At 42.3% G+C, this 21,108-nt stretch overlaps 1 long non-coding RNA gene across 1 annotated transcript; it reads right to left on the reverse strand.

Moving 5' to 3' along the window:
• Nucleotides 1-7,884: 7,884 nt before the first annotated feature.
• LOC140916862 (uncharacterized) lies at nt 7,885-15,111 on the reverse strand. Its single transcript, XR_012160672.1, has 4 exons — nt 15,025-15,111; nt 12,829-12,887; nt 10,842-10,983; nt 7,885-8,613 (listed from the first exon to the last, which is right to left on the reverse strand). It is a non-coding gene; the product is annotated as an uncharacterized lncRNA (long non-coding RNA).
• Between the last annotated feature and the right edge of the window lie 5,997 nt (nt 15,112-21,108).

The following is a 21,108-nucleotide window of genomic DNA, read 5'->3' on the forward strand; positions in this document are numbered from 1 at the left end:
AGTAACCAGTGCCAGATACTTCAGAGAGAATGAACAGAACAGGGAAATTATCGAGTGATCATCTCCTGTCATCTAGTCCCACTTCTAGGAGTCACAGATTTAGGGACTCCCAGAGCATAGGATTGTGTTCCTGATCATCTTGGCTAAAAGCCAAGAACTTATTTAATTATTTTTTTGAACCCAGTTATACCTTTTGGCCTTCACAACATTCACTGGCAAGAAGTTCCACAGGTTGACTGTGTGTTGTGTGAACAAGTACTTGCTTTTCTTAGTTTTAAACCTGTAGCCTATTAATTTCATTGGGTGACTCCTGATTGTGTTATATGAAGGGGTAAATAACACTTCCTTATTCACTTTCTCCAATGTGCATTACTTTACATTTATCAACACTGTTGCTGGCACAGAGTGCCCAAGGCAAGCAACAGCTAGGTTTGTTGCCCAGTATGCGTTGCGCCAATGACCACAACGGGGTGGAGAAGCAGAGAGATTTATTTGGAGCTCCAAATAGGGCGCAGGGAGACTGAGCTGTCTCAAATCCTGCAGTAGTGCAGCAAATTCCAGTATACATTTTATACCTTTGCCTATTTCACTACACAAGCTTATGCAACCAATTACCTGTTGCCCCATACAATACCATAGCCAATCAGCTAAAGCAGCCAATTGTGTTTTTCCTCAGTAGCATTGCCCAAGCCTTGCCTTATTTGGTCCTATTTGTTACCAGTTTTTGCTAAACACTTCTGCCTTATCTATCTGTTTCCCAGGCCGAAGCTGGCCTCGGCTGGCGAGCCATGTGCAAACCTGTCTGTTTGTGTGCTAGCTTCCTCAGTTATACAGGATCACAGAGGGTTGAAGGACCAAAGGGGCCTTGGTTTATCCAGGCCTAGAGCAGGAGGGCTTCCTTGACACTCGTGGTCTTCCACCCTCCCGAGTTACCTAGTGTAGTGCCCAGTGTCCCCAACAACACTAACTTTTATTTGCCATTTTGTAGCCCAATCACCCAGTTTTGTGAGATGCCTTTGTAACTCTTCAGTCAACTTTGAACTTAGCTATCCTAAGTAATATTGTATAGTCTGCAAACTTTGCCACCTTACTGTTTACCCCTTTTTTTCAGATAATTTATGAATATGTTGAACAGCACTGGTCCCAGTACAGACTTCTGGGGACCCAGTTATTAACCTCTCTCCACTGTAAAAACTGACAATTTATTCCTCCTCTTTGTTTCCTATCTTTTAATGAGTTACTGATCTATGAGAGGACCTTCCCTCTTATCCCATGTTGGCCTAATTTGCTTAAGAGCCTTCAGTGAGAGAGCTTGTCACAGGGACTTTCTGAAAGTCCAAGTATACTATATGCACTGATCATCCTTGTCCATATGTTTCCTGACATGCTCAAAGACTTCTAATAGTTGGGTGAGGCATGATTTCCCTTTACAAAAACTATGTTGACTCTTCCCCCAACATACTGTGTTCATCTATTTGTCTGATAATTCTGTGCTTTGCTATATTTTCAACTAGTTTGCCTGGTACTGAAGTTAGGCCTGTAATTGCGGGAATCACCTCTGGAGTCTTTTTAAAAAATTGGCATTACATTAACTACCCGCCAGTCATCTGGTTTATATTTTGAAATTCTGTTTTAGAGCAGAACTCAAGATTTACAAAATTCAGCATAAGTTCAACTTGATATACATTTGACCATAGGAATTATAGAGATGATTAAAATGATTTTTCAATGGAAAATGGCTTTAATGACAGAAGATTTTCACTAAAAATATGTTGAAATTTTTTCAGTTTGTGCCAATCCAAACCCAAAATATTTTGGTTTTAAAACTAAAACCCTGAAAAACTTCATAGCAAATTTTTATGAGAATAAAAAGGCTTTGTTGAATATTTTTTTCAAGGAGGGGAAAAAAAAGATTTTCCAGTCAATCCAAATGTGTAAATATCAGCACAGAACCACCCAGTATGGAGATGCCTGGTTAGAAACTACTCAGACTGTCTAGTGCTCTGATTCTTACCCTTTTCCATGTTGTGACTGCATGTTACCCCAGAAAAAAGTTTTGGGACTCTCTTTCCAAATAGCCATAAAGAAAGGGATGGTTGCCATGATCCTCTGAAACTTGTTTGTGGCCCTCCTGTTGGTCATGATCCCACAAGAAGTGGCAATCTAAAGGAACCTGGCATCCTCTTGACATATAGAGGGGAGTCTGACCGTTTTGTAAACTTCAGGTCTGAACACACACTGAGCATTTTTATAATACTTCCTCCCTGGAAGGTGCCACCATTTTGAATGCTATTATATATATATATAGGAACTGCACATCCACGAATGACATCACCAACAATGATGCACTTACACAGCAAGGGTCCATAATACCGAATGTCCATGGCCACATTGTAGGGCTTTAACCCAGGCATCTAAAATCACCACACGATTATTTCTGATCTGGTGTTCTTTGTTTTTGCCCAAGACATTCTTAGCCCAAGGAAGCTCTCTAATGCATCTTTAAGATCTTTTGTGTCCTGGCCCGAAGAGGACAACATCATCCACGTAATTCAATTGGTAAAAAGTTGAAACAGCTGTTATACTGATATTTTGCAGAGACTTGTTCAAGGAACCAACCCATTGTGCGGTAGAATAGGGCTGGGACCAGGACACATTCCTGCTTCACCCCTGATCTAGTCTAAACCCTGTCAGACTATGGGTTTCCATTTGCACCTGTACCCCTGAGTCATTACGTAGCTTTTGAATTAACCTCAGGATAATGTTGGGAATGCCAGTGCCTCATACAGCAGCTCTATCGCCAGAATAGAACGCTGCCTTCAGGTCTACATATGTTGCTGCCCAGTGGTGGATTAGGAGTTTGTGAGGCCCTGGGCCAGAGGAAGTGGGGGCTCCCCACCCCTTCCACCTGCAGTCCCCACTCCGCGCTCCTTCCGGGGAGGGGTTGGGGTACGGTGGCTTCCCCTGCTCCCTGCCAAGAGCGCTGGGAGGAGCAGGGCAAGCCCCTGCACCCCAACTCCACACCCCAGCAGGAGTGGTGGGTGGGTGGGGTGCAGGGGTGCCCATTTTTCTACGGACCCCCCCATTGGCCCAGTGGCTAATCCGTCACTGCTGCTGTCAAAGGATGATTCAATTTGTGATGGGTCTCAGATAAACGATGATGAGCAAGCATAGTGTCCATTGTAGATTGCCCAGCACTGAAGCCCGATTGTTCTGGGTGATGATGTTTCTCAAGGAGAGGCTGGAGCTGGGCTAGAAGGACATGTATGAATTTTTTCCAGGAACAGAAAAAAGAGTTATTGGCTGCTGCAATTAGTGTGCGGGCCTTTCCACTAACAAAGTGGGATGATGAAGATCCTTCCTTCCACTCTGCTGGTACCTTCCCAGTAGTTCAAGCCTGGACAAAAAAATTGGTGTAATGTTACACTTATGGGCTCTATAGTGCACCTGAGCAGTTTGGGTTCAGCCTCTTTGCTGTTTCTTTATAGCAGGGTGGTACTCTTCCAATGTAGACATGACTGCACAGGTTATGGGGTCAGGGATTGCATCTACTACTAACACATGCAGATCAGGGCATGGATTGCTTCAGGATGGTTAATTGCAACCTCATAATATTCCTTCCATCTTTGCAGGAGTTCTTGGGTTGAGCACTTTTTACCATCAGCCTTATTTGTCTGCATAAACCTGGAGCAAAGTCCAGTTTTGGATTGAAGTGATTTAATAGCTTTGAGTGTAGGCTGTAATTTATTAGACCTTTATTCTCTCTTCTGCCAAGTTTTCAAAATAATGATCTATTTTTGCTGTCACCTGAAAAATGCCTTGTAAACATTTACATTCAGCATCATCATGGTGCTGTCTGGCGTCAAATTTGTTTTGCAAAATTTAAAATATCTCATCAGATAGTTAAGGGCATCACTGGTCGCATTCAGATTTTGGGATGGCATCTTCAGTTTCTCAGCTGACTGTGCTTATGGCTGCCCAAGCTGATTCATCCAGGGGAGAGCCAAGTGTGTCGAATTTGTTATTCACTGTGACAGAGTATTTGTTAGCAAGTGCTGAATTTTCATAGATGCCTTTTGTTGCATAACACGCATGTACTTGTGTTGAAATAGGAGGGTAATTGCAACAAGGAGACGATGGCCACTATTTGTTGGGGTTTCTGCACATCTGTAAACCCAATGTGACTTTACTATACTATGATTCAGGACGAATATATGGTCCAGCTCCTTCCTGGTCAATGCTTCATTGGATATCCTGGTTTCCTGATGAATATCTATGAACCAACTGTCAGGGCTGGCAATATTATAAGAAGTGCAAAAGGAAAGAAATGTCACAGAACTCTAATTTATTATTCCAGAGCAAAATGATCCAAGAGTAGTCTTGAAGCCATTTCTCTGACAACTTAGGGCAACATTCATATCTCCAAGTATAATAAGTTAATTGTGTGGCAGTACTGATTGTGTCACTGCTGTTAGCTGCTGATAGCATTTCTTTATTAGTGTCTGCAGCTTCCTTGGTGGGAGCGTAGGCTACAATGAGGGACAGCTGCCCGTGGCGATGCATCAACCTGGCATATAGCAGTTGATCAGAAATACAGTACTATCTTGAGAGTGATTTATTTATGGGTGGATGGAATGGTACCACACAGATGAATTGATGTGCATACATTATAAATTCACAAATTATAAGGCCAGAAGGAGCCAGTGTGATCATCTAGTGTGACCTCCTTTTTAACAGAAGTCCACATTATAATGTCATTCTCAGACTTCGTATTTCAAATAGTCACATGGCCTTCTATGCCTTAAACATGAGGAACTCCCAAGAGTAAGGATCAGGATCTAAATAGAGCAAGTAGAATATTAGTTAGGGGACCTGCTTGGCAGCTATGCGAGAGGGAAGCATTTTACCTACCAGCGTCTAACATTGTTTGCTTGTGTCCCAGAAAGCCCATAGAAATGTTGTAATTTCCATATTGGTGAAAGTGCATATTGAGTTTGAAACACAGACGGGCATCAAGACATTAATTATAATTTACAGGTACAGTTGTCGAGACTGCTCCCATAGACAGAGTAGTGGATCAGAGAGCTCATCAGAAAGTGGGGGGAGGGGGTTAAAGGGCAGCGCTGAACTTTTTGCTGATCGTTAAAGGTTAATTGGCCCTCCTAAAGAACCTGAACATCACCAGACAGAAAAGGTGGTGAATTGAATGAATCAGGTATCAAGCTTGTGTGCCAGCCCTGGGGGGCTTGGACTTTTCCTCCAGGCTCTTGTTCCAATAGATCTTCAGGAGATATTCTCTGCACGGATGGCTAATTACTAGCTAAAATGAATTTGTTATCCTCCCATTGTTAGTTGCTGGTATATATGCTTTAGCTTTCATCTTCCAAACATTAGTTAATGTGGAACATAGACCCAAATGATAGTATCTCCAAAGGGCAGATGTTAGATCTGGTCAAAATGTTTTCACAAACATATTTTATGAAAAATGACTTTGAAGAAAATGAACAAAAAATGGAGTTTTGATTAAAAAAATTATTTTGATGCCTCAAAAAACCCTGAACACTTACCAAAACCCACATTTTTCCTCCAAATGCTTTGCAAAACTTTTCCAGCTTTCCTTTTTATTTTGGGTTCTATATGCCTGGCTCCGCCACTTATGGGTTATATATCTTAGTGCAAGTCACATTACACCCCTCTCTGCCTCTTTTTCTGCACCCACTCATTGTCTGTCTTGTCTGTTAAGATTGCAGGCTCTTCAGAGTGGGGACTGTCTCTTGCTATGTGTTTTATGGAGTCTAGCAAAATGGGGCCTTTATCTACCTCTGTTAGGGCCTGTAGATGTTACTCTACTCTTTTGCATCAAAATCCTGTGAAACATCTAGGGTTTTCTCCAGAGGACAGGATGAAAAACTTCATCTTCAACAGAGTTCCAATTTGAGCATTTATCTGAATCTCTGATTAAGAGCAAAACACAAGAGGCCTGACTTCTGAACGGTGATGATGCATATCCAAAGGAAAGGCTCTTGTGAACCACTCTGACCCATACCCAATGTAACTTACACAACCCTACTATGTGAATACTCTCCTGTACAGCAGAGAACCAGGAAATTTCTCCCATATCCTCTGCCGCCTGTGGGCACATTTGAATTTTGCTGAAATTTTCAGCTTATCTTTGTAAAACAGACAGTACTGCAGGTTTGTGTTCATTTATTTACTTAAGTATTCTATTTCATTACAAATAGCTGGAATAACATCTGCTGATGTTGTTGTCTCGTCTCCTGTGTGTGTGTAAATACATTTGATCTGCTTGTTACATTCTGGGCACTTCTGCCTGTATGTTTGAACAGGATTGCATAGGAAACACATATAATGAAATATACATAGGATTTACCCAGATACCGGTGGGCTAATACAACTCCATGACATGACAACTTTAAGAATGTGATGACTATCTTTTTACTCTGTTTACTCCTTAAATGTAGACCATAGCAGGTTTGGACCCATTTAAAAATCACCAGAGGTCTTGTTACTTAGCTTCCCTTTCATGTAACAGAAAAAAGGCTGAATGAGTCATGTGAAACCAGCCATGAGATGAATATAGGCATAGATGTCATATCCTCGTGTGTGCAGCTGTAATCTCATATCTACTTTGCCATCTGCAGATTTAATGGACACAGTTTCTCAGTGCCTACTGCAGGGCTCGGTACAACTCAGTTATCGTCAGCCAGATTTCCTGTTGCCAAATACCCAAATACAATAGTTGTGTAATGTCAGACTTTGGTTTCTGGAGTAGTTTCAAAACCTGCCAGCCACTATGTGTAATTTTATAACAGCACCACTGTTAAGTAATCGCACTCTCACAGAATTATGAAACCTGAGAGGATAATACATTTGCAAATGCATTATGAGTATTTATTTGTGAATTTTTCATAGGCAGTTTTTATTTTAGTTTGATATTTAACATGAGAGTATTTTCCTACAGATCTGTTTGCTTTCATTTCTTCCCTCCTGGGTAATTTTACAATCTTTTTTCCCGACAATTGTGAAAACAACTTTGTCTTTAATTACAATATTTACAGAGATTACATTTTTCATGTTGAAAGTTTTTACTGCGGATATGAGGTCACTGAGATGTCAATTAACCTCTAGATTTCCAAACTGAAATCCTTACTGGGCTTTAGGTATTTCCTTTGCAAACTGGACGTTTGGCTAATGTGTTTGAATGTAAGTGTCTGATTTATAAAAGCACTGAAGCACATGAGTAATGCCAATGAGAAAATCCCTGAGGACCTCCAAAATCACTCCTGTGTTCCAGAGGAAGCTGATGATCACTAAATAAGTTCACCTTTATATAGTTTCTTCCTTGGATGCTAAAGCTAAAAAGAAGAGGCAGAGCACTAGGTGTATTTTCTTTGACGCAGGGGTGCAATTCCCATTAACTTTAATGAAAGTTAACCCATGTGAATGAAGATAAAGATCTTACCCCTTTATGATTTTAAAGAACGTCCATGACAATGAGCTACCTGGAATATTTTATTTTCTGCTTTGTTATGATAAGAATGATTTTTGACATTTGGCTGATCACAAAGCAGCTGCCCCCCTTTAAAAACAAAAACAAACAAATAAGCAAAAACCCACACAAAAGAAATAAGTGACTGAATGACTGGAGGAAAACGATAGTTCTGCGTGTCTGATTGTCATCTTTAAAACAAAGCATCTGAAAATGCCAAAATGATGGACATTAATAAGCTGAATTGTTTTCTCAGGTTGATTGCGAAAAGAAAGGTGGAGCTATATATTCTTTTCATTAGATTGTGTTCACTGCATTGCATGACTCATTTGTTTTCTTTTTTTTAATAAAAATATTGAAATAATGGCATTCCACACAGGAGAAAAAAAACATATAGGACCAGTTTGGTTTAATCATACAATTCAAGTGTCCTTCATTACAGATGCAAACATACTGCTGTCCTGCAGTCTTGCTATGATTGAAACAGAATAAAATACACAAAAAACATTGGCTAAATTTTTTTTGATTTTCAGTTGGGGGAAGTTGATGCATGTTGGAAAATTGCAACTAGATTTAGCTAGGATCGTCCCTTTTTATCACTCTAATTTATTTATATCCGAGAGGGATAATTACTCTGTAATTCTGCTTCTGTGAAGATACCATGACTGAATCCCTCCTGCTCAGCTTCTGTAAGACAGGCCAGTATGAAAACTAATACAATTCAAAATATTTGGCCCATTGAGGGCCCATTTGGAGACCATGTACCGGTACCTCTGTGAACCCACTTGAATATCCTGTTCCAGTACCTTGATGAATGGGAAGGAGAGAGCTCATTTTAACAGTGAATGAGTGGTTTAGATGGCGCTGCACAAGGCCGTCTTGAATTGACAACAGTTAAACTCTTCCAGAACATATGAACTTGGAGGGCTTGTCTCTCGTGCTCACCAGAAGTCTTCTGAGACTTGTGTCCTGAGCCAAAACCAGTGAAGCAGAGAGCTCTGCAGTACAGAGTCAGAAAGAAATCTTTTTCCCGCCTGTCTTTTCATTTGTGCCTTTCCTTTTCTTTTTTTTTTCTTTTGTTAGTCTTAGGCTCTTCTTATTCACTGAAGAGAGGAAATGTAAAGGAGAATTTGTGTCAGGTGAAATATTGCAACATTTAACCCCAACAGCTAACCAAATGCATAAACCACAATTTATTTCTGTTTGTAGCACTTTTTCTGTTAGTATCCTGCTAACCTACTGACCTATGTAAGAAAATGCAGACATACCAAAGTTTTTTTGTTTTTTTTTAATGATGACTTTCAGTCTTCAGTACAATATTATGAGGCAACAAGAACCAGGGTTCCCTGGGATCTAAATGTACTATTTATTCATATCAGTACCTCAGTTTATCGGTCAAATCTCTATACTCTGGCAGTGGGCAACCTCTTTTGGAGAAACTCATGTGGGTCACACTATTCCACTACAGCCCTAAATTCTAGGGTTTTATCATTAGAGCCACCTCATACAGATTAGAGTTGTTTTTCCTCTGGACATATTTCTTTCCATTTGTTACCTTTGTGTAAAAGCGCCATGGCCCTGTCTCCTCCTGTCATGCTTTGGGGGGGACTTGGACCTTTGGGGGGCACCATGGGGGAGTAGCCTCTGTGCTTCAAGTGCGGATACTGCTAGCAGACCTGGGCCTTGTGCAGGTTGGAGTCTCTTGGTGATATTTTCAAAAGCTAGTACTCACCTTATTGTTCCCATTGACTTCAATGGGATCAGAGTTAGGCCGGTATTGACAGGCCCACTCCTCATGCCAATACCCCCTGGCAATTACTCATGCAGTGGTTAGGCACAATTTAGCCCTAAATGTTTTTTTTTACTATTTGTTATCACTAATCATAATGCTTAATAATATCTCCCATCCTTTTTGATAGGAAAGAAATCCATCCAAGACTAAGCTACAAGAGCTTTGGCTATTTGGAACTGTGTGTTTCTATGCTGTCATACAAATTACGACATGGACCAGAAATGTATACACATGGCATTGTGAATGGCTCAGATGATTGGTAACAGGCTACCGAACCTTCACCTGTAGGCTGCTGATATTCTTCCAGATCAGTTGAGACAAAGTCACCATTTCACCATGATCTTTGACGTGGAAGGCTAGTCTCACACTAATTCCTACTGGATGGGTTGGTGATCTCTGCAGAGAGACCCAGGATTGAATGGACACGGAAACGGAATTACTCTTTCCTCTAGAAGTGATCCCCCCCATGTTAAGGCTGAGGCACATGAGTGGAAGCTTGCACTGATGCTGTTACCTGGGGTTTCTCAGAACCCCAATGCGCTGGTAACTTAACTGTTTCTCTCCAGGCGGTGTCAGGAATAAATCAATCTGCCCGATAAATAATTGATACAAGCAAGTGTGCTTTCACCTAAAACTACTTTTTTATTAGATCTCAGGCGCGCGCACACACACACACATGCTGTCGCAGCAGGGTTAGTGCATGTTAAAACAAGTATATTTATCTAGAGTTAAAAAATGGTTTTGAGGAATCAGCGGCCAGCATTCCGGGGCGGGGGGGCTGCTCCCTGGGAATTTAGCTGTCAGATTCTTGCTGAAAGAAAGCTTCTTTGGTCTGCTCCAAAGCATATTCTTTCACCTAATCTTTTATTCAAACAAAGCACATAACCTATAGTGACTTCTAGTGGGTCACCAGTTCTCCTAATTTCAGCAAAACTACTCATCTGTGATCATCAAAACATTTCTAGTCATAACAATGTGTCGGGGCACTTAAAACCAAGGCCTCTTTATACTCACTCTCTTCCATACTTGTTAACTTTCTGTGCCACCCTCCTATTCTGATTAACAAACTGCAAGTATGGAGCTGTCTGACCTTGTCTCCTCCCCTAAGATTTTCCTAGCTATGTGATGTTTGGTTTTCAGCTGGCAATAGCTGAAGGTATAAAATTGCTGGCTTTGGTATTATGTCAAATTCTGGGGTAACAATGCCACTTGCTGCACTTGACTTGGTGACAAAGACCAGATGTTAACTTTCAGGGCTGACAAGCTGGCACCTTTCATGAGCACTGAATTCACTTTGCATTTACAAAATGTGTCTCTCATTTGGTACTGAGTACAGTCTGTCTTAATCCTAAAGATAGGTTTCAGAGTAGCAGCCGTGTTAGTCTGTATTTGCAAAAAAAAAAAAAGTAATTGGTTAGTCTGAGGTGCCACTAGTACTCCTTTTCTTTTTTCTTAATCCTAAAGATGCCCTAATATTATCCCATTTAAAAAAGAAACCCCCAGCTTATCCTGAGGAAACTGAAATACAAAGTGACTTACTGATCCTGAGATATCTGAGCAGCCATAACTCTCCATGACGCCAAAAGGTGATTGTGGGACTTCTGCATCCTCAGTAGCTCACAGTCGGGCAGAACAAGGATTGGATCCAGGAGTCCTGACTAACAGTCTCCTGCTCCAGGCACTAGAAAACATGGCATAAATTAAACATATATATAATAGCCATAAGAATATCAAACCAGTTCATTTAAATTAATGCTATTACAATGAATAGAGAATGAATTCATGATACAGAAGGCTTGATTCTCTTCTGACTTACACTTCATTTACATCAGCTTAAATCCATTAACTTCAAAGGATTTACTCCTGCTTTGTTCTGGTGTCGGTCAGGAAAACCAGGCACAGGAAGTGTAAACAGTCAGATCAAGTGGAACATATAATATCCCTTGTCATATTAAATTCACATTAAGGGCAAATGTGTTCCTTCTGATTTATTCTACTGTATTATACACAATGCCCAGGGACGACAGTAGTAAATGATTAGCCTTTTATTGCAATGTGTGTCCTTAATAACGAATAATGTAAAAACATGAACATAAATATAGACAAAAAATTGAAGTCATATTTATGGTACACTATGCAGAGCTTGGGCATTGACCATTTATAGACATAGCTAATTTCAATCCTCCCGACACTGAAATATATTGAAGCAGAGAATGCCTCAGGTAACTTATTGGAGTCATTTTTTCCCTTGTAAAGTGCCTTTTTATTGCAGCAGTGAGTGAAAAATTAATGGGCCTACTTTCTTTTACTTTTCTGATGAGAAGGAAGTACTTCCATTAGCGACACTAAGAATAGGATTTACTGTAACTTGGCCTCAGAATGGTATTTGTGGTTCCCACACATCCTGTAACAATATGCTTTCTAAACTTAAACGGATATTGCCACAGTCTCTGTTAGAGAAAAGCTGAAGGAAGATGATGAACGGGAGCTTTTTTTTTTTTTCTTTTTCCTCCGAGAAAGCAGCTCCACTAGACTGATGTTTGTTCTAAGGGAATGACTGACCTCATGTTCAACACCTTGGAGAGGAAAAAAGGCCAAAGTGAGGCCTGTTTCGAGTGTTTTTCACTAGTGTGTCTGCAGAAAGGTTGTTTTTTGGGGTTAATTACTGAAACAAAAGGCCCACGAAAAGCAGCTTTTTGTGGTTGGCTTTCTATTCTAGCAAAATATAATTTTCTAAAGTAGGCACAAATCCTACATTTAGGTATGTCTGTCCTATCTCGCTATCCCAGGGGTTCTCAAACTGCGGGTTGGGACCCCTCTGGGTGTCACGAGGTTCTTACATGGGGGAGGGGGGGTTGTGAGCTGTCAGCCTCCACCCCAAAACTGACTTTGCCTCCACCATTTATAATGGTGTTAAATATATTAAAAAGTGTTTTTAATTGATGGGGGAGGGAGGGTGTCACACTCAGAGGCTTGCTATGTGAAAGGGGTCACCAGGACAAAAGTTTGAGAATCACTGCTCTATCTGTCATTTAGAGGCTGCCCATCAGTATATCTTAGTGTTACATAGATGCCCAAATGCTCATTTTGGACACACACACCACCCTAATCAATATCTCTCTAGAGTAGTCCAGCCACCTCTTGATTCTTGACCTCTCTAAGGCTGCAAATAAGACTGTCAATCCTGGCCGTTTTTATGATACCATTGACTCATTTAGGCCAACAAAGAATAAACATTGCGTAACCATCTTTTGTCCTTGCCATCCGAAATGACATTTGAACCAGCGAACAAGTGGCCATTCTGTCACCCACTACAAACCCTCGAGCGAGCTGGTTCTGTGTAACAGAGGTGAATACCAACCATTCATCATACACATATGGGTTAGGAATGTAATTTCATGAGCTGTGTGTGTGGGAGAGAACTGTGAGAAGATGATGTGTCAGGGTGTGGGCTGCAAAAGGGACAAAGAGGTGACTTTAAATTTATGCTGGAAATAGAATAGACAGCTAGTAATGATGTACCTACCATGGAATTTTCTGAAGAGATGCATGAAGGAAAGATCAGTAAGTCAAAGACTACAGCACCTAGTGGAAAGAAAGCAGAGGTGTAACCGTGCACATATGCAAGCTATTGTTCTGAACATGTGCACATCCTAGAGTGAAATGGCACAATGTGGGGGTTGGGCAGAGGAAGGGTGTTGCATAACAATGCTGGAAATAGTAAGGTCTCTGTGCACTTGCTAATTTTGCATCTTTTTTTCATTCTATGGCACTACGTAATATAGTTATTATAGCAAGTAGAGAGAAGGCCAAATCGGAACATGGGGAAATTCAACTGCAGACTTGAAATTTTGAAATAGTATAAGATGGATCCAAACCAGCATACCAGACCTTGTTGGACTGTGGAGAAGTAATCTGAATTTTGCTGCTTGGACCTTTTATAGAACTCAGATGAACCAAGGCACCAGATCAGGCCTCTTCAGACTTTGGAGCCATTTGGTTCGGGCTTCAGATCCAAACATCACAGCTTGGGCTGTTTTCCAGTAGAAAGCTATTCTCCTCCACCCCCGTGTCTCTCTCTGTACGTATGTGTGTGCGTGTATAAATAAATGGGAAATGCAGGCACTAAACATAAGTTAAAACACCAAGAAAATATAGGTTTCAGAGTAGCAGCCGTGTTAGTCTGTATTCGCAAAAAGATTTGTTTGTTAGTCTCTAAGGTGCCACAAGTACTCCTTTTCTTTTTTCAAGAAAATATAGTGTACCATATTTCAGTATACAAAATGGTCTTTCCTGAAACTATATATGTTTGTTATGAATTCCTGGATTCATCTACACTATGTTGTTGTTTAATGGCTAGACATTCAACACTCAGGTACATACAGGGGTCTTGGACTGGATTGTACTCTGGCAGCTAACTGGTACTGCCTCCCACCCACTGGGAACATGCTAGTTCAATCAAAACTATCTAGTGTAGTCTACCCAATCTGAAAATTACATCTAAAGTGCACACATACCATTGGACTCTAGCCAGCTTTTTAACAATCAGGAATCTCCTAATAAAATCTTTCCATATTCAGATAATCTGGGGACAATTTCTGAATGTCAGTTTGGAGTTGGGCTGGAATGTAATCCTGTCTTTCGCCTGCTTTCATCCCTTTTCTGGCTTGTGATGATCACAGCTGCAAAATAAATTTAGTAAAGAAACTTCTTTTCTTTTTCCCTTCACTTCCTAAGTAAATAACTACTTTGAAAGACACAGAAAAACATTGAGAGTTATCTTCCAACAGAATAACTAAAATTCCTAAGAGACAATGATTGTTTCAAAACAAAGCTATTTCAGGCAGTTTTATCCGTGTATGTACAAAGCCATTCGTCTGTGAGGCTTTTCTTCCCTAGCACAAATGTTCTTGCGCTGGGGTTTTTAAAACAAAGACAAAAAAGAGAAAGCAAAGTGTTTTGGAAGATGAGTCTCATATTGTTAGTGTGAAGTAAATCAAATAAAAACATATTCTGCAAAGGTTCAACCCAGCTGATTTTACAGCTGATTTTCTACACAGAAACCACCATCATTTTTCTTGAATGTTATTGAACAGTCCTGTTGGCGTGGTGGTTTTCCAAAGGTCACAAAGAATGCTGTATCTCACAGGTCTTTTAAAAAGGAGGATTATATTGGACCCTGTTTGACTGCATAGATTCTTATATTGAGCTCATCACCATGGTAACAGACTGTTAAGTTCTGCTGGGGTTCCCAGATCCGTGAGCCATTGTGCTACCCCTCTCAGCCTGAGCAAATGAGAGCTTTTCTGTTGCTAAGCTATATGTGAGCTCCCTGAGTCATCAGCTTGTCTGCCTTGCCAGCAAATTCTTCAGGACTCCACTAGTCCAAACCTTGCCTAACAAGTAAGTTCCTCAAAGGCCTCTTTCCACAATTCAGTTCCTCCTTACTGTAACACTCACAAAACCGGATCAAGTTCATGGCTTCTTTAAAGAGACAACACACAGCAGCTTGTTACTTTAATTCCACTTCAATCAAAGCCATAAGTTGGTTTATGGTAAAGTAAAACAAGATTATTAACAAAAGGACATAGCGTTAAGTGATACCAAATATAATGAATAAGGATAGAAATGGTTACAAACAAACAAAAGTAAAAATACACTTCTAAGACTTAAAACTTAACTTAACAAACTAGAGTCTTTCGTTCAAAGAAGTTTTTCTCACCACAGTCTGTCTTCCACGGTGGCTGGCTAGACCTTTAGCCAGGACCCAACACACAGAGCTCAAAGCATTTGGATTCTTTGACTCCTTAGGTGAAGGATAACTAGGGGGTTCTCTCCTCTTCTTTTTATAGTCCAGTAAACCTTTGAAATGTGTGAAATGAAACTCTGCTCAGACTTACTTTTCATTCTCCTGCTTGGGGGTATAGACGCTATGCTATCTTCTCCCTTGCTTGATAGCATTTTTACCTTACATGTAATTGTACCTTCATTGTTAATACACATTCCTTTGTCTAGGGCAGAGTGAGCTTATGCATTCCTTGCCAAACACATGCTAAAAACGTAATTCTAGTACATATTTATAATTCTTTGTACACACCCCATACATACAGCTCACAATGATTTTCAAGACCAGCATGGTATCAGTTGGTATATAATACCTTACATGATATTTCTTAGATACAGATTATGACAATAGTGTGTTAGATGTAGTGAGTATGTCAGGCATGACAAGAGTTGCTTGACACACAGGGTAATGTACAATTAATGGGCCTCTGTGTCACACAGACCCAATCCTGAGAAGTATTGAATGCCCTCTATATGGGTGTCAATGACAGTTTTGACTGAATAAATGGACCTTAGGATTTGGCATTGCACTTGCATCTGTTGAGTGTGGACGGCTGATGGTATATCCAAAATACAGATATATTGTAGATACTCTGTTATTCTTAATACACCTGGAGCCAGAAACGCAACCAGTGTAAATCAGTCACACCGTTGGCTTCAGTAGAACTGCACCATTGTACACTAGCTGAGGATCTGGCCTATAGTTCTTCATTAACTTCAGCTTACAAAATTACAGCGCTTAACCCGGGTGGTATGATATGTGGAGAAGTTGAGTCATTTCCAAATGAACTACTTTCTGGAATGTAGGTCTGTTTTGGCCAAGCGGAGAGCTCGGGTTGCTCAGTTTTATGTACTCTCCACATGCATGCATTCATTACAGGCTTGTCAAGGGAAAAGGTGACTAATGCTGCTGCAGCGAAAAAGAGAATGAGCTCAAAAGTTTAGCGGGAACAACAATTGTACTCTAATTTCCTTAACTACAAAAAACATGGCTTCAGACCATTTGTGATACCTCTGCATTCAGCACCAGCCCTGCTGTTCTCAGTGAAATCGGAGATAAAAAGCTATTTTATAATCTACTGCGTCTTGACTGCATTCCAAGTCATGGTTTTTATTACGATGTGATGTGTGCTAGCTGTTAGTCATGGTAGTGCAGCCGGTGCCACCATTGCTCTGAACTGTGAGGCCATGCTGTTTGGGAAGTAGACTTTAGATATTTCACAGGGGTAAAAGATTTTTTTTAAATGACCCTTTCTTCACTTAAATGCTGATGGTGCAAATTGTATGCATTAGCAGCCCTCCAAAATTAACTGATTCGCTGCGTCCCCAGCAGTACAATGCAGCATGTCTGCAAAAGATCTTTTTTAATAAATCTCTTTTAATCGAAACCAAGAAAGGTAGGTGTGTGTGTGTGGGGGGAAACAAAAACAGCTGCCATTGTGCTAAACATTGACTTCCTGTAAGCCATCATTAAGTTCAAATTAAAATATAGCCGAGGTTTTTGAATAAGACTGTAGAAGAAGATGAAAGTTTACACTGACAGTAAAGCAAACCATTTTTTCCACTCTGAGGTTTTGCAATGGTGCAGTGTATCTGGTGCATTTATGGCTGTGATGGGTTGGATCACAGAAACCCCCTTGGGGCTGCCAACTGATGTGCCAGGACTACTACTGCCCCTGCTTTCCTGCCCTGGCAGCTTGGGACTTCAGTGCCCTGCCTGGTTTGAGCCAGACCCGCTAGTGTGCTGCAAACCCAGACCCAGGTCTGAACCACATCCCCTCACAGCTGTAGGCTTAATTTAAAGCAGCTTAAGAGGTGTTCCTGTCTTTAACACTCTGATGCCCAACTCCCAATGGGGTCCAAACCCCAAATAAATCCATTTTACCCTGTATAAAACTTATACAGGGTAAATTCATAAATTGTTTGCCCTCTATAACACTGACAGAGAGATATGCACAGCTGTTTGCCACCCCCCCCCAGGTATTAATACATACTCTAGGTTAATTAATAAGTAAAAAGTAATTTTATTAAATATAGAAAGTAGGATTTAAGTGGTTCCAAGTAGTGACAGACAGAACAAAGTGAATTACCCAGCAAAATAAAATAAAACACGCAAGTCTAAGCCTAGTACAATAATAAAACTGAATACAGATAAAATCTCACCCTCAGAGATGTTTCAATAAGTTTCTTTCACAGACTGGATGCCTTCCTAGTCTGGGCACAATCCTTTCCCCAGGTACAGCCCTTGTTCCAGCTCAGGCGGTAGCTAGGGGATTTCTCATGATGGCCACCCACCTTTGTTCTGTTCCACCCACTTATATATCTTTTGCATAAGGTGGGAATCCTTTGTCCCTCTGGGTTCCCATTATGAACACAACACAGCCGGTCCTGCAGTATTTCATGAGCTGTGAATCAAAGTGAATCGGCGGTGCCTGTGCTGATGTGTGCCCTGGAAAGAAAAAATTCAGGATTGCTGCTGGCATTCACAGAGCAGCTGCACACGATGAGCCAGTGGTACCATGCTCGGGAAATAAGCACTTAGTGGTGGGATCGCATTGTCATTGTATGGGATGATGAGCAGTGGCTGCAGAACTTTCAGATACACAAATCCCCCTTCCTAGACCTGTGTGAGGAGCTCGCTCCCCCACTGCAGCGCAGGGACACCAGACTGAGAGCTGACAGTGGAAAAGCGAGTGGCAATTGCTGTGTGGAAGCTGGCAACTCCAGACTGCTACTGGTCAGCTGCAAATCAGTTTGGAGTTGGAAAGTCCACCGTGGGGGCTGTGGTGATGCAAGTGTGCAGGGCCATTAATCGCCTCCTACTATGAAGGACTGTGACTCTCTATAATGTGCAGGAAATGCCTGATGGCTTTGAAGCAATGGGATTGCCTCACTGTGGCGGGGTGATAGATGGCACGCATATCCCAATTTTGGCAAGAGGAGCATTGTAGTGGGTACACCTCCATTGTTTTGTCGATGAAAGCTGACTTTTGTCGACAAAACTGTGTAGTGTAAACAAGGCCATAGACTGGAGTTATTAAATGGGCTTAATCCGGAGTTAATGGTCAAGAGCAGGACAGAACCTTTCTTCCAAAGTGTCTCTTTCTCACAGGTTAATTTGATGTCAGTTAATAATATGGGCTATTTTCTTCTCTGGACGTTGTAGAAGGGATAAATTTGACTCTTTATTTTAGAAGGTAGAGGAAAATGTCTGCTTCAGTTCTAGTCTTTAATCACCGCCCTGTAGTCAGGGCTGTGCCGAACAGTGGTCTCCAGGTGGAGCTCTATGGGAGTGCAAAGGGAATACGCCCACTGCTGTATCTCTTCCTGAGTGCAGCATGCATTCCCCTGCCCATGCAGCCAACTCCATTGGCTGGTGGAGAGGGGATGGGTGGGACTATGGTCTCCCCACTACTTCATCAGTCATCCCTGTCCCATGGAGTATCTTGCCAGTGAAGTGTTGGGAGAGAGCAATCCCTGCACTTAAGGTAGCCATTGTGTCGGGCTACTGTGCAGGGGTGCAAGGAGCAATGGGGAAACCCAGTGGCTAGAAGGAGAGCCAGTGACCAGTTCCACCAGGATGGTCTATCCACCAAGGGTTTGCAGAAGTCTGTTACGTAGAGATGAGGCACAGAAGTTAGTAGCCTTAAACTGAGTCCTTGGGGTGAAGGACTGAGCCTTGAATGGGCAAATACTAGGTCCAGTGCCTGACTGGGAGCAGCAGATTAAATTAATTGGCCAATGCCCAATCATTTCTGTCATCCTCAGTGTTCTGCAGATGAGTTCATTATTGAGCACTCCTAGGTGAAAGCTATCCAGATGGAAAAGCTCTTTCAGCACTGGCAGCTGAATCAACGTGATTGATTGAGCCCTCCCAAGCCAGGTGGGTATAGTTACTCCCTAGGAAAAGGCACAGTATCCCTTAAATGGGGGGACATGCTTTCAGACGATACAAATAATTGTGCTGCTACTCTCTATCATGCTAAGCATGAACTGGATTCAGCACTGCAAGATGGAGATGAGCTGCAGACCAGGCAGCTGACCCGGGAGGTGGTAAACCTGGAGAGAGACCTGCAGAGTGTGCAAGAGCAGAGCAGAAAGTTAGACTTGTGGCTGCGAGAACGACAGGGCAAGATGAGCAGCCTCAGGAGCTGTCTTCAGATGCAGATGCTGCATGAGACAAGAGAGACCACCTGAGCAGAGAAGCAGCTTTGCCAATGTTTCCAGGTGGAGAAGCATCAAGTTTACCAACTTGGAAAGCCAGATCTCCAAGGCACCTGAGCTGCTTGGCACTTATGAGCAAGCCAGAAAGAGCCCAGCTTGCCATCCATAGGCTGTAGGAATGCATTGTCCAGCTACAGATGGAGAACAAGGTGCTGGCCATTGCTGACCACAGCCGGTCCCTCAGGGACAGTCACATTGAGGGGGACAGACTCAGTGGCAATGTGCTGGATGAGAGAATGGAGAAAGGGCTGCCGTAGATGGCAGCAAAGAAAAACCAGCCACTCCTGGATATTGGGAAGCTCCCTGAGGTCGAACTGCTAGAGGGCTTCCAGCCCAGGGCTGAGATGGAGGATTTGAGCCCTACTCACAGTAGTGTATGTGGAAGGCAGACTGGTCTCTGTGAACCTTAGATGATGGGCTTATTGGGAAGGAGCCTTGGATCATGGCCCTGGTCCTGAGAGATGCAGGATGAGGGCCTAGATGCACTGCAGTGCTTGGGCAGAACAGGGGGTTTCCTGTCAGTATGTGGCAGAGCAGAGCTGAGGTTGGGCCTGTTGATTACACAAAACCAAGTTCCTTGCTCTACTGGTGCTGTATGTGAAGGTGTTATGGGAAGCAATGCTGCGACAGGGATAGTTACACTGGGTACTTGGGAAAGGCATCCCCAGAGACAGCTGTGCTCAAGAGGGGAGGTGCACAGAGTGGCCACATTGAGCATGAGTCAGCTCTATCTCCAGGAGCCCTGAATGGTGTGGGGGTGCTCAGAAAGGGGAGCTGGACTAGAAGGAAATCCCACACCTGACTCCCTGCTGCTAGCCTCCTTCCCATTGGAGGGGAGGAATGTCACTCAGAAACAAGGACAGGGGATTGACTGCGGGACATCTTATTGACTCTGAGCCAACTAGCTGGCACAGGGCTGGTGCTAGAGAGAGAACACACATGTCAAGGTCTGAGCAGAAGGTGCTTCTGGCTGATTCTGCTGGGGAGACCCAAGTCCAAACAGAGCCTGAACTCAGGGCTAGCAGACTGGATCACCAAGCAGACCTGGGGCATGGCTGCAGCCAGGCTGCACGGGCAGCCTAGCCCTAGCCCTGTATTACAGAACATGGGGACGGACACCAGTCAGCCCAGCAGAGCGCATGCTCAAGCACCGGTGACCGGACTCGTACTCAGTTTAGAGAGTATTAATCTGTATAGGTATTGGAGGCTGGGTGTATTGTATTATTGCTGTGTGTATGTGTGACTCTCCAAAGGCCCCCCCCACATCATAGCTGATCCTTATATGGGGCTTGTCTCTGCCCAGATAAGTGTTGCTGAGTGCAGCATTTGTTCCTGAGGTGACTTCCTCCCCAAAGGTTGTGGAAGGGAACCAAGGGAGTTTGGGCCCAGTTGGGAGGCAAGCTGGACATTTTCTCAGGCATGTGGTGTGGGATTTGGGAATCACTTAACCAACCTTGGTGTTTCCCCTCCCACATAAGGGCCCATTTCTGTGTACAGTTATGCAATTTGAGTGTGCAAATGCAAGGATTGCTCAGATAGCTAGGCAAATTTGTTTTCCATTGAAGTCACCAGGAGTTACAGCTGCTCAACTCCTTTGAAAATCAGGCCGTACAAGCTTGGAAAATCTTGCCCTTGGGGTTATTGCTAGATGTACCCACCTCATCTCACCCTCTGATGTATTTTTTATACCTTACTATACACTGATCTGAAATTACTACCGGGGACAATGTCTCCAGAT

This window comes from Lepidochelys kempii, chromosome 9 (genome assembly GCF_965140265.1).
Source record: "Lepidochelys kempii isolate rLepKem1 chromosome 9, rLepKem1.hap2, whole genome shotgun sequence".
Classification (NCBI taxonomy): Eukaryota; Metazoa; Chordata; order Testudines; family Cheloniidae; genus Lepidochelys; species Lepidochelys kempii.